This window comes from Cyanistes caeruleus, chromosome 3 (genome assembly GCF_971803275.1).
Source record: "Cyanistes caeruleus chromosome 3, bCyaCae1.hap1.1, whole genome shotgun sequence".
Taxonomy (NCBI): Eukaryota; Metazoa; Chordata; class Aves; order Passeriformes; family Paridae; genus Cyanistes; species Cyanistes caeruleus.
This window is the reverse complement of record NC_141703.1, coordinates 82942335-82957298: the sequence shown is the minus strand read 5'-3', so window position 1 is coordinate 82957298 and position 14964 is coordinate 82942335. Positions and strand designations below refer to the sequence as shown.

The 14964-nt window shown below is 37.7% G+C and overlaps 1 long non-coding RNA gene across 1 annotated transcript; it reads right to left on the bottom strand.

Annotated features, from left to right (window-relative positions):
• Positions 1 to 3652: 3652 nt before the first annotated feature.
• LOC147654289 (uncharacterized) lies at positions 3653 to 14303 on the bottom strand. The gene is made up of 4 exons (XR_015284882.1): positions 13903 to 14303; positions 10892 to 10966; positions 9731 to 9758; positions 3653 to 7976 (listed from the first exon to the last, which is right to left on the bottom strand). It is a non-coding gene; the product is annotated as an uncharacterized LOC147654289 (long non-coding RNA).
• Positions 14304 to 14964: the final 661 nt, after the last annotated feature.

Genomic DNA, 14964 nt, shown 5'->3' with positions numbered 1-14964 from the left:
TAAGCTTAAGACAGTTGTCCTCACTGAGGGTTGTCAGAAACTTGGCATTTTTCTCTAGCAGATCATGTAGTCGTATGCTGAAATAGACACTTTTCAATGTCTTTAATTTTTCTTTTTTGCACACTGTTATTTTTAATATTTTTTTTAAATTTTCTTATTGTCAGGTGGACATATATACGCCATTTAACTTTATTCTCAATTCTTGATTTGAATACAAATTTGAAGACTAAAACACATGAACAAAGGAAAAGTGAAGAAATTGATGAGCATCATAAGAAACATATAGAGAAATACACTGCAAGTCAGGGTTGAGTGAATGTTTTTTTCTCTTAGGAGATTTTTGAAAACTGTAAGTATTTGAGTGAGTTCTGAAGTCTGACAGGTTTAAGTAGCTAAGTGAAATACTTTTTATAAGTAGAGCATATCTTCACTGTTTTCATTCCTTGCTAGCATTAATGGATGTTAAGTATCATACAGCAACAGGTTCATAGTAGCAGAAACCAAATCAGCAAATCAAGTAGCCAATAAATGGATGTTGATATATGTGCCTTTAGGTATGGAATATTATCTACATTCTGCACAAAACAAACACCAAAATTAGCTTAGACATAAAGGCTTGTCATCATGCCTACAGAAAGATGCCTACACCATCCTTTGGTTTTGATGTACAATGATGTATTTCCATGCACCAACAGGTTACTATCGAGTCATAGCACTCTGTCTTGTTATCATTCATTGCCTGATCAGTCAAGATCAGAATCCAAGCATATCAGTGTTACAAATGGATGTGGGGGTTTAGATAAACCCTTGCCTTTTGCCCAGTCCTCTGGCAGCAGGCATTATCTTTATTGAGCACCCCAAAACTCAAAACTCATTCTCATTTGCAAGTTCTTTAGTAATGGCTGATTCAGTCTATTATAGAATGAATTATTTATTTAATAGACAGAAAACTAACAGACATAAAATAAATCAACACTACATAGGAATAAGGATAAAAAGAGAAACTACAAGTAGATATATACAGCATGAGGTTAAAGGTATTAATGTTACAGCTAACGAAGAAATAATATAACTTAGGATTCAATGTATCTTACCATCTGATTGTTGGTGGGGCACACATCAATATCCTTTCCATAAATCCCCAGCAAAGTAACCACAGAACCTGCATCCAGGCTCTGGGAGAAGTCTCCCACACTTTCAGGGTGTGCATGTAGAAGGCTTCTGTGTTTCCTTTACAGTTTGTAAAATAGTGTCTCTCAGTCAAGAATATTTCTTTTATCTCATCCCATATCAGCTCTCCAGACTAAGATGTTGATTCTTAGCTGAGGCCTGAGCCCTTTTGACACCAGAGATGTCCCATTGCTGGGCCCTTCAGCCTGGTTATCACTTTATGCACCAGCTATCTGTGGTTGATAGAGCCAAGGATCTACCAACCATAGATAGTTGGTGCATAAAGAGGAGTAGAGGTCCTGCTACAGTCAGGTAGAAGGGAAAGAAAAGACAGTGCCTAGACCTTCCTAAATGAACTCAACAGTCAAGTGATGAATGGAGGAAAAGACAGTTACCTAATTAAGGAGAGTAATGTGAAGCTCAGCAAATAACATGTCAGTGGTAGGAAGGATTTTGTTTGTTTTCAGGAAAGTACAAGAGACACAAATAACACACTAAATGGAAGGGCTAGGGAGTATAGTGATAAAACGGCTCAGAATCAGCCATTGAGGAGGGTAGTAGAAACCTGGACCATACCAAACTGAAAAGAGAGTGACAGAAAAAAATGAAAGGAAATATCCTCATAATGTTTGCCTTGGCTTTTACACCTTCCCTTTCTGGCTGTAAGTAGAAATAATAGCAATAACAATTCTGAAAGCATAATAATTTTTATTTAACTTTTCCTATTTCCCTTACAAAGACTAAATAAGTACAATAGGCTGGAATTTCTCTATGTGTAGTACTTCCTTATATGAGGTTTGTCTTAACAAGGTTAAGGTCTTTATGTCAGTGTTTGGGAGCAATGTACGGGAAGGCATTCCAGGAAAGGCAGTGCTACCTTTTTCTGTTCTGCCAGTATCAAGCTGTGTATGGGAAACTGCTGTAGCTCATATTAGGGCATAATTTATTTACCTATGACCCAGAGAGGTAAGGTGAAAATTCAGCCCATTTCTCATGCTGTCCCTTCCAAGATGCTTAAATGATAGAAAGACTGTACTTGCAATGTATACTTGTCTCAGAGGTTTAAGAAATTATACCTCTTGTTCTGCTGGATGTCAACAATAATCTGGTTAAGACTTGACATCAAAAGACACTTTTCCTAAATAGACAGCTACAATATCAATCCTTCCAAAAGCTTTTACAGCTTACTGGAGGAGCATTCACAAATTTGACATGAAGTTAGTGGTGCTATGTGGGAAACTCAAGGCATTGTGAGGACGGAGGAGTCTGTTCCCTTTGATGACTCTATTCTTGGAAGAATGGAACACTTTCAATTTCTTCCAGCTGTCAAAATTACTCTGAAAAATAGACCATCAATTAAAAGGAAAGAAAAAATTATTTTATTAAGGTGAAAAACTTAAGAAATAAATGTGATTGAAAGTGGATACACAGATATGAAACACAATGTGTAGCTTGTTACTTCTGGTTACACTTCACAAGCTTTTCCTTTAGTTATAAACTGTCTCAATACTTCACACGTCTGCAAATAGGTTGTTTTCTCTACTCAAGATGCTGGCTGCATCAGGACAACAGGATGAAGAATCCTGTTGTCCTTTAGGAATCCTTTTGTACTTGAAACACAGGAAACACTGGAAATTTTTTCATGGAAACTGACAAGAGGCAATTTAAAATAAATAAAAGATGTTCTTTACATGCGTCTGGAATTTGTTGTTGCAGAAGGGAGGAGCCAGGTAGCATCAGCAGGTTCAAAAGAAGTTTAGGCAAATTCACAGCCAGGACATCAATAAACAAAGGTAGGAAACAGGAAGGCATGCCTATCCAATGTTTACAGCTGTTACAGGGAATATGAGGGGGAAGGACTGCAGAAGGTGGCCAGGCTCACATGCTATCACTCAACAGCATCTTCTGTTGTCACTTCTGAGGACAGAGTACCAGGCTAGACAGATTCATTGGCTGGGTCTTTACCTTGTCATTCCAAGTATCTGGACATCTTCAAAGATGAAAGCAAGGTCTATGTATATACTTGATATTTAATTTAACTGTAAGGTGTTCATTTACACAGTGAAGATGAAGTCATACATGAAAACAGGAATGCTTGCTTTAAACTTTAGTTGTAAAACTTTGTAGCAAGCATATTTGGAACCATATTTTATTCAAACATAATAAAAGAAACAAGAAAGCATCCTCTTCTTCCCACTCTTGAAAGAGACTGCCCCAAATTACAGGTGAGCCTACCAAGTAAGTGGGAAGACATGTCATTTCTTCTTACTGCATTGCTACTTAATCAAAACTTAATAAAATAGGACAGAATTTAGCCCTCAGTCATCTTTAAGCTGACAAGTGCGAATTCAGATAAATTCCAGAGTAAGAGAAGTACTTCAGCTGATAAACAGACAGAAACTTTCAGACAGTATGCTTCGGGAGAAACAAATTTCAACTCAATGCAAAAATCTACTGCTGTGAGTTTCATTTTAATCAGTCATTTTCTTTTTGTTTTTATTTGCACAGCAGTTCTGAACAAATTGAATAGTATTTTTTTCTTCTTTAGTGCAGGCTGGGATTCTACCACTTCTACTGTAAAGGAGAATTCGACTTTGCAGTGATAAATCCAAGAATAAACAGATAAGAAACTTAAAGAAGTGGGTGGATGGCAGAAAGACTACCAGGAAGGAATGGAGAACACTGAGGAAATACAGAAAAAGGAGAATTTTTTCAGCTGCATTTTACCTGCTGAACCTAGACATTTTTCTCCAATCTACAATCTTCAGCCAGAGAGAAAGTAGTGAGCTTTGCTAATTTCTTCTCTTCATTGTTTTAGAAAGATGCATTTACATTTTCTGTGTGGATAAGCAGGACCAGACAGCTTGTGGAGAGAGATAACATAAGTGCTGAGCTCTGTTGAACCTTGGCAGTTTACTAATCTTTCAGGTTTTAATCTCATCTCGTTGTCCAAACTCTATCTCTCTAATGGCCAAAGTAAATCCAGATTTAGATAAAGAAATGTATGAGTTGAACTGAAACTGTGGTGGAGGCTGGATGCTGTGTCCTGAGGTGGAAACAGCATGAGCCTTAGCAAGGCAGACAGGGAAGTTTTAAACTCTGCAGCCATCAGTGCTGTCCAACATGCAATAGTGATGACTGAGGATGGATGGGTTGTGACACAGAATAAGCACAGACGAGAGGGCAGCTGCCCAGGTCGGCTGCCTTAGTATCCTGTCACCAGAGATAGCCAGCGCAGCTTCCTTGCAGGGAGGATACAGAGACAGAGACTGTACAATAAGATATGCCAGAACAGTCCTCTGCTATTAAAAATTTGCAGCTTAGGGACAGTTGAGCCAGACCTGTTGTCTGAGCTCATTAGCTCTCAGTATATTGTTGTTATTATTATTGTTACAACTCTCATCTAGTCGTCTTATTTATGCACAGCTTCAACACACACAGCCACTTGCAACAGGGAATTTCAGAGATCAATGCAATATTTTCTTGCTTTGTTTGCTATGAAACTACCAACCACCTTAACTTGAAGTTTCTAGGTTCTCTGTGGGTAGAGACAGTGGAAAATTATTGCCTATAAGCCCTTTGTGTGTCCCACAAGAATTTATACAGCCTTTATACAGCTCTCCCTGCATTTCCACTGTTTTTCCCTGAAGAGCTGCATCCCGTTCAATCTTCTCTCATGTGCAATCTGCATCCCACCGCTGATTACCTGAGCTACTGTTCACCTGGCCTTTTCTGGGAGCATTATGCCCTTGAAACTGAGACTAGAACTGCACACAGGATTTAAGATGCAGGCACACCAGCACTTTGCATGGTGATATAATATTATCTGTTTTATTCTCTTTTGTAACAATTTTTAATATTCAGTTTGCATTTTTTTTACTAGATCTGGGCACCTAGTTCAATAAAACTATGTATTATAACCCCAAGATTTCATTTCTGTGTAATAGCAGTTAGCTCAGAGCCCATCATTTTATATGTGAAGTTTGGATTGTTTTTTCCCATGTATGTCATTTTACATTTATCTGTTCTGAATTTCATCTGCCACTTAATCACCAAGTCTTTCAGTCTCTAACAATCTTTCTGCAATTCTCCACACTGGTTCTCACTTTTAACTCAGCAATTTGACTTAGACTTCCCACTACTATGGCACACCCACACTTATTCTTACATCCTCAGAATAAAAGACCCACTCTGATCAGGTTGGGGTGAATAATTGAGGTGAATTGTGTTACCATTTTCATTCTATATTTTAAATATTTGTTTGCTTGCCTACACCTGAAAACTTTTGAATGATTGGAAAGTTACACAAGCAGTGTTGCTCCCGGGGAAGAGTGAAAGAGGGAGTAAGTGAGACAGAGCAAATTCAGTTACCAGGAATATCAATATTGTTACATATAAAGCTGTAGAAGACAACCTTGATGATGGATTTCACGATAGCCTCCCAAAATAGCTATTTTCATGCCATTAAACTGGATGTCATTGTATAAGCTCTACATATTTATAGCCTAAACTAGTTCAGTATTACCATTTCTGTTCTGACAGAGCTAAGGACATAGTAAGATGCAAGGTCCAGCCCTGAAGGATTACAGACCAATGAGCTGATTTAAGAAATTAGCTGAGGACATGGGTAGTCTAGTTACTCAATTAATTTCTTCTGTAAATATGTCTGTTTTCCAGATTTGTGGATGAACCTGGAGGATCTGGACTGGGAAGGAAATCACAGCCCCTAGTCAGCATTCCCCAGTAATGTTTTCCCAGCTCCTAAAATTCTCCCTAGGATAGAAAGCCAAAACAAAACAAACAAATAAAACCCCAAAAACAAACAAATAAAACAAAACCAAAAACAACACCACAGAAAGAAACATGAGTGTTTTAAGGTGGAATCTCAAATCCATAAGTTGCATTTAAACAGATGGGAGCAAGAAAAGGTTTTAATAGCATCTTGCCATCACAGTCTCCAGTCCTACCACAATTTCTGAGTGCTTAGTGACATTAGAATAGCTCCAAACTGTACCTTGAGATGCTCCTTAATTAAGCCACAAGAAAGCAAACAAACAAGCAAACAAAATGAGGCTTGAAAACAAGCCATTCATGGTTTGAGAAATACAGCTAAATTGTATGTAATGCTTTATTGCTTTGAGTGAGAACATTTGGCTTCAAAAGTTGGAAATGTATTATTCAGTAAATCTTCTCATTAATTACATTTCATTTTAAATTCAAAGCCAGGCCAGCATCAATTTATTTCACTCAATTGCATCAGCCCTGTAATGTTATTCTTCAGTTTTACTTTCAATCTGGCTCTGACTGATAACATTTTGAGATCAATAAAAAGGCAGAGGTTGTTACCAAAAATAATGGTATGGTTTAAAGCTGTTGTAGTCCAACAATTAAGGACATTTTATTACATAATAAAGCCATTGCTATTTTTTTCACTGAAGCCGCACAACATTAATTCAGACACTAATTTACACGTGGTGTATTATTGATGGGCCAAAGATGCATTACTTTATATCAAGTTCAAAAATCATGTATCTTTTAATATATTAAAATCAGAGTCCTCAGGAGGATACAATTTGATCTTTCTTAATTGAGACAAAATGCATGTATAGCATTGATTAGATTCACTTGTCAGAGTGGTCCTTCCTGAGCTGGGTGGTATGGAAAAAAGGTAGAAACCACGTTCTGCTCTATAGAACTTACCAGCACTGAATTGAACAGCATTACTAAAAGTTTATTCTCACTGTTACTATCTAGTCTGAGAAATGTATTCAGGGGAGAGGTTATCACTGGCAGGAGTTTGTTACTGTTTTTAGGTGCACATTTCTCTCCCTTCCCATAATAGACTGACAAGTGAAAAATGCATCTGGCATTGGGAGCAGAAAAAGAATCTTTGTATCCTTTAAGAGATCCCTGCACAGTTTTGGCCTAGCCCCCAGAAAATGGTTCTTGAGCACGGGAACAATATATGTATGATACATAATTGTGCTGTGTCTGAGAAGAGGAGCACTTCTGGATTCTCCAATGACATTTTAGATAAACTGTAGACAGATCAGATCCATGCAGATTTCTTCTGAGGTTGATTCACATCTCCAGAATTTGAGAGAGTAGTACGTCCTTCCTGAAGCCTTCTGAGGAGTGCAAGCTATGACTAAGTGCTTCAAGGATGGATTGTAAAATTTAGGTATTCAAATTTATAGTTTTGTCTTTAACACATCTGAGTATATGTTTGCAGCTGCCACCAATGATAGTTACCAAGCTGTTTTGGTTGGATGTGAGCTGGTACCATTAAAATCCAGCTTTGTAACAGTAACTGTTAAAAGCAAAAAAGAATTCTGGAAAAAATAGTCATGCTTCAGACCTCAGTTCATCACAAAACTTTGCTTCAGTTATTTATTCACCACAAAAGTTTGGGAGAATTCTTTTTCTAGTGATTGGATAAGTAAAAATCTTACTACAGTGTCTGCTTCTGAATTAGATCCTTAAAGGTAATTTTTAGAGACAGGCTGCTGAGTGAGATGGAGGACTAGCCTGATTCACTGGGACTCTTTCTCTGTTTCAAAAGCTAGAATGATCCTTAGCTCATTAGAGAGTTATTTGCATCTGTCAAAGATCCATGCTGTGTTAAAGACACAGAACTCATAATCTGGGAGATTTTTTTCTTTTCCGTTCTAAATTATTCTATAGACCTCCACCATGATCTTTGTCAGGTCACAAATTAGACCTCATTTCCTCAGCCCTTGTCATTTTTGAATAGTGATAATAGTACTTACCTCACAGGACTGCAGTAGATCTTCATAACACAGAATCTGCAAAGCACCAACAGTATATAAGAATCCATAGAGAAAAAATGTCTGTCATTAGGCACCTTTCAAATTAAACCAGATGGGGCAAATGAAAAGAGGAAGGACCAGAACAACACTCTCCTGGCTCACAAGGGCATGGCAAAAGTGATCAATGTCATTGTAATTTCCAGCAGCCTGCCCAGTGTGTGAATGCATAAGAGGAGCCAAGACATGGATTTATGAAATCCCCAGAAAGCATGAGTCCTATCTAAATCCCAGTTTCAGAAGGAAAGAAAATTTCCTCTGTCTGCTCCTGTCACAAAATATTAAAGTTCGTTTTTTTAAATTGTCGATAAAGTAGTTAAAGTCAGAAGTGAAAAGCAAAAAAATTAAAAGGATATTATCTCTGAAAACAAATAGATCATGGTGGCATGCAGAGAAAATATTGCTGAGTTGACCATCATTTTTACTACTGGATGGCAAGCTCTTTGTTAATAACTGTCTGTGGATGTGGCATCCACTGACAGAGGGCCATATGTATCACAAAATCTCAGGCATCAGATACAGGCAATCTCAGTTGAATGAGGAATTGAAGATGTGGAGTTCAAAATTCCCTTATCAGTCATGCATTTCTTCATGGTGTGGTGAGGGTTTTTTGTTGTGGTTTTGGGGTTTTTTTCTTTGCTTATTCCCCAATTTCACCAAAGTCAGCTTTGAAATCACTTAAGCTCCTAAACTGTCCCTAGATTAAAAGGGACAGGCACTATCTATGCCATAATGGACAGGGTACCAATCTTCTCCATTAAATGAAAGAAAGCTGAAAAAGCAATAATCAAGGTATCTGAAGGACAGGAGTAAAATCAGGTTGCTTAGAATTGGAATTTAGTCAAAAAATATCTGAGAAGAAACTTCTGCAAAGATGGATTGACCTTGCAGCCTAGTATTGTGCAGGACATGCACAGGGAAAAATTACAGACTCAGAGAACTGCTTCAAAGAAGCCATTCACACAAAAAGAGAGAAGAGAGCTGGTAGCCATTAAAATGAGTTGTGCCCACAGCCCACACTTGAAAAGGAGACCCACAACATGAACAGGACAGAAAAGTCTGTGACTGGTGCCACTCAGGGGCAGAGACTTGTGTTTGAAGGGATTTTGCCAGCCAGCTGCTCAGCCACTGGCTCTGAAACTGCATCTGTAAAGGTAAAGTGAGTGTGGCAATTCACAGCTAGTGTTCACAGGTGGATTGACTGTACAGGGATTCTTCTGAGCCTGTGCAGTGAGACCAAGCCCTGCACCATAACCACAGTGAGATCATCTTCTGTTTTAATGTGGAATGAAAGGGAGGTTTTGTCTTCAGAGAGAGACAGAATTCCTCATTACATGCACAGTCACACACAGGCCAATAATCAAAGAGCTTAAATGCCTCATCTCAAAGCATGATATCAAGGGGGAAAGGGATAAAACCAGGGCCACTAGAGATAAGCCTGAGGGTAGCACACCAGTGTTAGAGGAATGGTGTCCTAGCAAGGTCCTTCATTCGGCTATCTCACTCTCCAAAAGGTATATGCAAGGAAAGAGTGGCATTAGGGTTGTGGCACCACCCCTGGAGGTACTTAAAAGATGTATAGGTGTGACACTTAGGGACATGGTTTAGTGGTGAGCCTGGAAGTGCCAGTTTAAGGATTGTACTTGATGATCCCAGATGTCTTCTCCAACCTAAACGATTCTAGGATTCTGTACTGTAAAGAAATTTCAGTCTTGAATCTTAAAAGCACTGACCTGTTGTAGAGTCACAGCTCTCAACTATCTGCAACAAAAAAGATTAATTATCTGATTTCTGTGCAACTTGACACATTACGCAAAAGGCTGTATTTTGGTGTCTCTTGGCAAGACTAATGGTCATCATTGCCTGTTAGATCCTCCTCCTTCCAGAAATACTCCAGGTCTGGGGTTCCACTACTCTACAACAAGGCATCCACCTTGCAGAGTGGAAATAGCAGAGAACATTAGGAAAGGATGAAGAGCATGGCAGAAGAAGGATCCAGAGACCCACATGAATAATGTGCTGAAGGCACACCTATAGCCTGTGAAAAGTCTGATGACTTCTGACTACTGGATGTGAACTTGCCATTGAGAGACTCTGGCTACTGTTGTGGATTGTACTTTTAAATGCATGTCTCTGCTGATCTCTGTGATCCCCAAAGTTTTGGGTTTATTTCTTTAGCCTCTGTCTTATCTTTATCTCTGCTGAATCTTACACTGTTTCCTAAAATATAGCTTGTTATTTCTAAATCTCATTTTAGCAATGATTGTTTTTCATTCCTAGAGTTTTAGGTATAGGGGAATATTAATTTATGCATCTGATCATTAGGTAGCTCTAGTCCATACAGGGACTCGATTTGACTGAACCAACAACAAACTAAAGGCTGCGACCTTCATCTGCCTTAGGAACAACCCAAGGATGATTGATTTCCAGTGGGCCCTTTGCAAATGTGAAATTAAACAGCACAACCTCTTTTGAGGTAAGTTTGCTCTTTGAAGGATGATCATGTATTCATTTGATCATCCTTTTAATCCTTGTCTGCAATTTTTCATGAGGATTGTGTCAGCATAAGAAACACAGTGGACTCAGCAATGACAGTGGTACCCACACATTGAAGAGGGGACATGAGAAAGAAAGGATGCCTGCCAACTTCACCTTCCATGACTGGCAACAGATTGAGAGTTAGTTTTGAAAATAATTATTATTTCCCTCATGTGTTATTGGACACAACATCTGGAATTCAATTCTCTAGCTAATAAGAAGCCACAGGGAATCTATCACACTGTGATGCTTTCTTTGAGGAAATGTGAAAAGGATTTTAGATAATACATTCATCAGAGAGTTCAAAATCATTTGATCTTTTATAAATAGCAAAATATGATAAATTATTCCATTACCTGCCTCACTAACACTTTGGTGAAAATAAAGTTTGGCATGGTGTCCTTTTTGTCTACAACTGGAGAACACAGAACCTGATAAAACAGCATAAGAAAATTTAAAAAACATGTAAGTTATGGAAATGGATAAGAAGGTTTTCTGTTGATAAGGCTTTAACTTCTAAATTTCTCACAGACTCTTTGTCAATAATCCTACTTTTCAAAAATGCCACTGCTACCATTTGTCTGATGCCAAAAACCTAATAGGGCACGTCCATAAGAATTATAATATACAAAAATATAGCAAAAAACTGCCATTTCAAATTGAGATATAATGTTTCCTGCCCTTCTCACATATTTTCTGATAATACCAGCATACAGTAGAGGACAGTTTTGGTTTCAGTAGCAATCTTTTACAGTTATATTCTCATTTGGGGTAAGTTTGAGTAACATTCATGAAAGTATTAAAATGGGATAGAATTCTGCAGATGACAGTGAAGTTGTGATTTTTATACTTTATACATAGATATGAAAAATTAGTATTTAAATATTAACTCATAATACAAACATCATGCTAGATAATAGATTGGAATGGATTGGAATGGATTGGAATGGAATGGAATGGAATAGAATAGAATAGAATAGAATAGAATAGAATAGAATAGAATAGAATAGAATAGAATAGAATAGAATAGAATAGAATAGAATAGAATAGAATAGAATAGAATAGAATAGAATAGAATAGAATAGAATAGAATAGAATAGAATAGAATAGAATGGATTTCCGTTGGAAAAGATCTACAGTGGTCATCCAGTCCAAGTGTGATGGGAAATTGAGATGGCTTGTATGGTAAGCACAATGCCATTGACATAATCTTAAACTTGGATGAAGATCACAGCCCAGCCATTTAAACGGTTTCACTTAGGACTTCAAAGTAGCTAGGATGAAAAAAAACCCTCAGGCTAAAAAATTAACATAGATGATAAAGTAATCATAGTAAATATTGAAAAGAATTTTAAAGTTTACTTGACATAATTGTGGATCCTAGTGATTCCTAAACTAGAAAATAAAATTATGGGACAGAAAATAAAAACTATTATGTTACTTCTCCAAACACCTTGAAATCTGGAAGGAATATTTTACTTTCCTCTCTATTGGCTGGGATATGTTTATGAACAAAATCTCTTTCTTTCTTTCTTTCATTTTACTTATCATAGAATCATAGAAATATGGAACACCTTGTGTTGGAAGGGAATCTTTAGAGGGCATCTAGTTTAATTGCCCTGCAATTAGCAGTAATGTTTTACACTAGATCAGGTTACTTGGAGACCCACTTATTCATGTTTGAAACCAGTATTATAGACGGCAAATAGTTTTTGCAAAACCCAGTAAATTATTCACTGATTAGGTGCCCAATAGCCTAGTAAAGACAAAGAGTAAAAACCTTTCCTGAGCAAGGGTATTTAAGTCTGTGTTCCATACAGTTCATCTTGTAAATTCACTGCTGAAGAATCCCAGAGTTCTAGTAATCAATCTATATTGCAGGGTTAGTCAGATATTCAAAGCGATGTTTTGCAGTCAATTCAATCACAAATGTTACCAGAGAGTAAGAAAGCTGAAGGAAATCACATTTACTACCTTCATGAAGTATTTTTCTGAACAACAAACATTTCAGCACAATCCACTTAAATAATAATTAAACTTTTCATACACCAGTCCTTCTATTTTCAGTGCTGTTTATATAGGCAACAAAATTATTTATTCTTTGATAAATTACGTACTTAAAAATATTTTTGTTTTCAAGATACCTAAAAGCAGCAGCAACTGATTATGTTCATCCTGAAGGGTGCAATCTGCAGTCATGAATTGGTGGGGGAACACCCTGAACTCCTTTACCATCTATTTAGAACCGCTAATATTCATGAAAATCTGACCTTCAGGAGTATGTTGGCTCCTTTTAGCTGAGGGATTTCAAGTAAAAGGAAATTCAGTTGTAAAGTAAGAAGCTTGAATTATCTATTTGTAGATGTGCTCTAGTTAACATAAGTTTTGAGCTCTCCTTATATTCTAGCCTATCCTCTAGTTGATGTAATTAAGAGTCTTGGAGAAATTATTCCACTCTAGATTATACATTACTATTATTATTATTATTATTGTCATCATCATCATCATCATCATCATTATGATTACTCATGAGCAACTGAATTGTTTTCCAGGATTCACTGATAACAAAGACAGATCTTGCACCCAAGTGTCGTGGTTTTAAAATACTAACTAAAAAAAATTACTAGAAAACTTACTTATTTCTTGCTGTGAGATATGGATTAGAACAAGAGCAAAACAGGCTTAAAACTTAAAAGGAATAAAGAAAGTTTATTAGCAAAACTACAAGAATAAGAACACCAGAAAAAACTTCCAGAAAACTCCTTTATCCCCCACTACGCAACCATTTCCTTGTTCACATGACAACATAGAGACCAAAAACTTTGTAACTTTGGTGTTTAAACAGTCCCCAATTCCTGCTAGTCTTTTCATCAGTCTTTGTAGAGAAACAGAAGTCTTCTTCTGCTAATCTATGGAGTTTCTCACAAGAAAGCTATTTCTGTTATAGCTTTTTTTTTTTTTCCTGATGCCAGCTGCCCGGAAATCTGTCCTCAGTTCACTCCTCCCATTTCACATCACTCTGAGGTGTGTATGGGTCATGAGTCTAGGGATGTCATTTTTAAGCATGAGTTATTCAAAGACAAAAGTTCTCTCCATCTGTCTCTGTGAGCTTCCCTGGAAAACAGAAGTTTTCTCTTTGCCTCAAGAGGCCCCAAATCTTCAACTATTACTTCTCTCCTTCTGTTCCAGCACCTCACTGTATCATAATTACTCCACCTTTTGCTCAAAATCCAAACTTTGAACACTCCATTCGTCCCAATATACTCTGTCATGAATTAAAGGAGTTTTTTCAGAACATTATTGTCCATCTCCATAGCTTCAACAGAAAAATATTTCAGCTTAATTAAAGCATCTCCTTATCCTCTACCTTTTCTGAAGCTTAACTCTTTTCTTTACTGTCTCTTATAGTTTATAAAGTCTCTTTACATGTGGATTACTCTCTTTTCCTTTCTCTGGAAAAAAAGGATTAATCTGCAAGTCTCATCTGGGTAATGAAAAGGTTAAAATCTTGCCCAGGCTTTGTAGATGGTTCTGTGATCTCTGACGGAGCAGTGGCTGGAGATGTCTGTGATGGAAGATTCTTCATGGCTGCTCTGGAGAGTGTGGTCACTGTCTCAGCCTGCTGCAGTTCAAGACCTTTTTTCTTTCTTTACTCGTCAGTCTCTGGTGAATTCAGACACAGCAAAAACTGCAGCCGAGCCAGGGAGCGGCCTGGCCCGGCCAGAGCCCGGGGCAAGCCCCGCAGGCCCCATCTCCCGGCCGGGAGCCGCTGGGCCCAGCCCAGCCCCTGCCTGGGCCGCATGGCCTGGCCAGGGGAACGGGAAATCAGCTAAAGCTCTGTTACCTTTCACAGCCAGGAAACAAAGAGACAAAGAAATTCCCAGGCTTAGGTCTTAAGGTGGTGTTCACAGGTTGATCTCACTTTTCAATGGTTAAAACTGCTGTCAATTCTTAGAAATGGCCAGCTGTTGGCTACGAGACAAACTCCCATCAGCCTCCAGCGGTTTTAACTTCCTTAGGTGTTTCCCTTTGTTTTCTTAAATGCCAATCTATCACACCAAGACACATGAAGATATCCATAGCTAGATAAAAATGTAGATGCTTTTATCTAGAGTTTAATCAATCCTTTCAATTTAACATGATTTCAAGTAGACTGTGAATTAAAAATAGAATAGTGCTTCCTGATTAACTCCATGTGGCAATTCTTTTATTTTGTGATAAGGCTTTAATATAAGATTAGTTTGATTCCTGTATAGAGGAAAAAAAAAGCTCTTCAAACAGGTTCATCATACTTTTATTGAGCTGTCAAGCCAGCAGAAACATTCAGGAACATTTATCCTACCTCTTTTGTCTGGAAACTGGAGACAAAGAGTAAGACAGAAAGTGCTACAAAGAGAATGGAAAATGTAGATCATTTCAAACTGCTCTA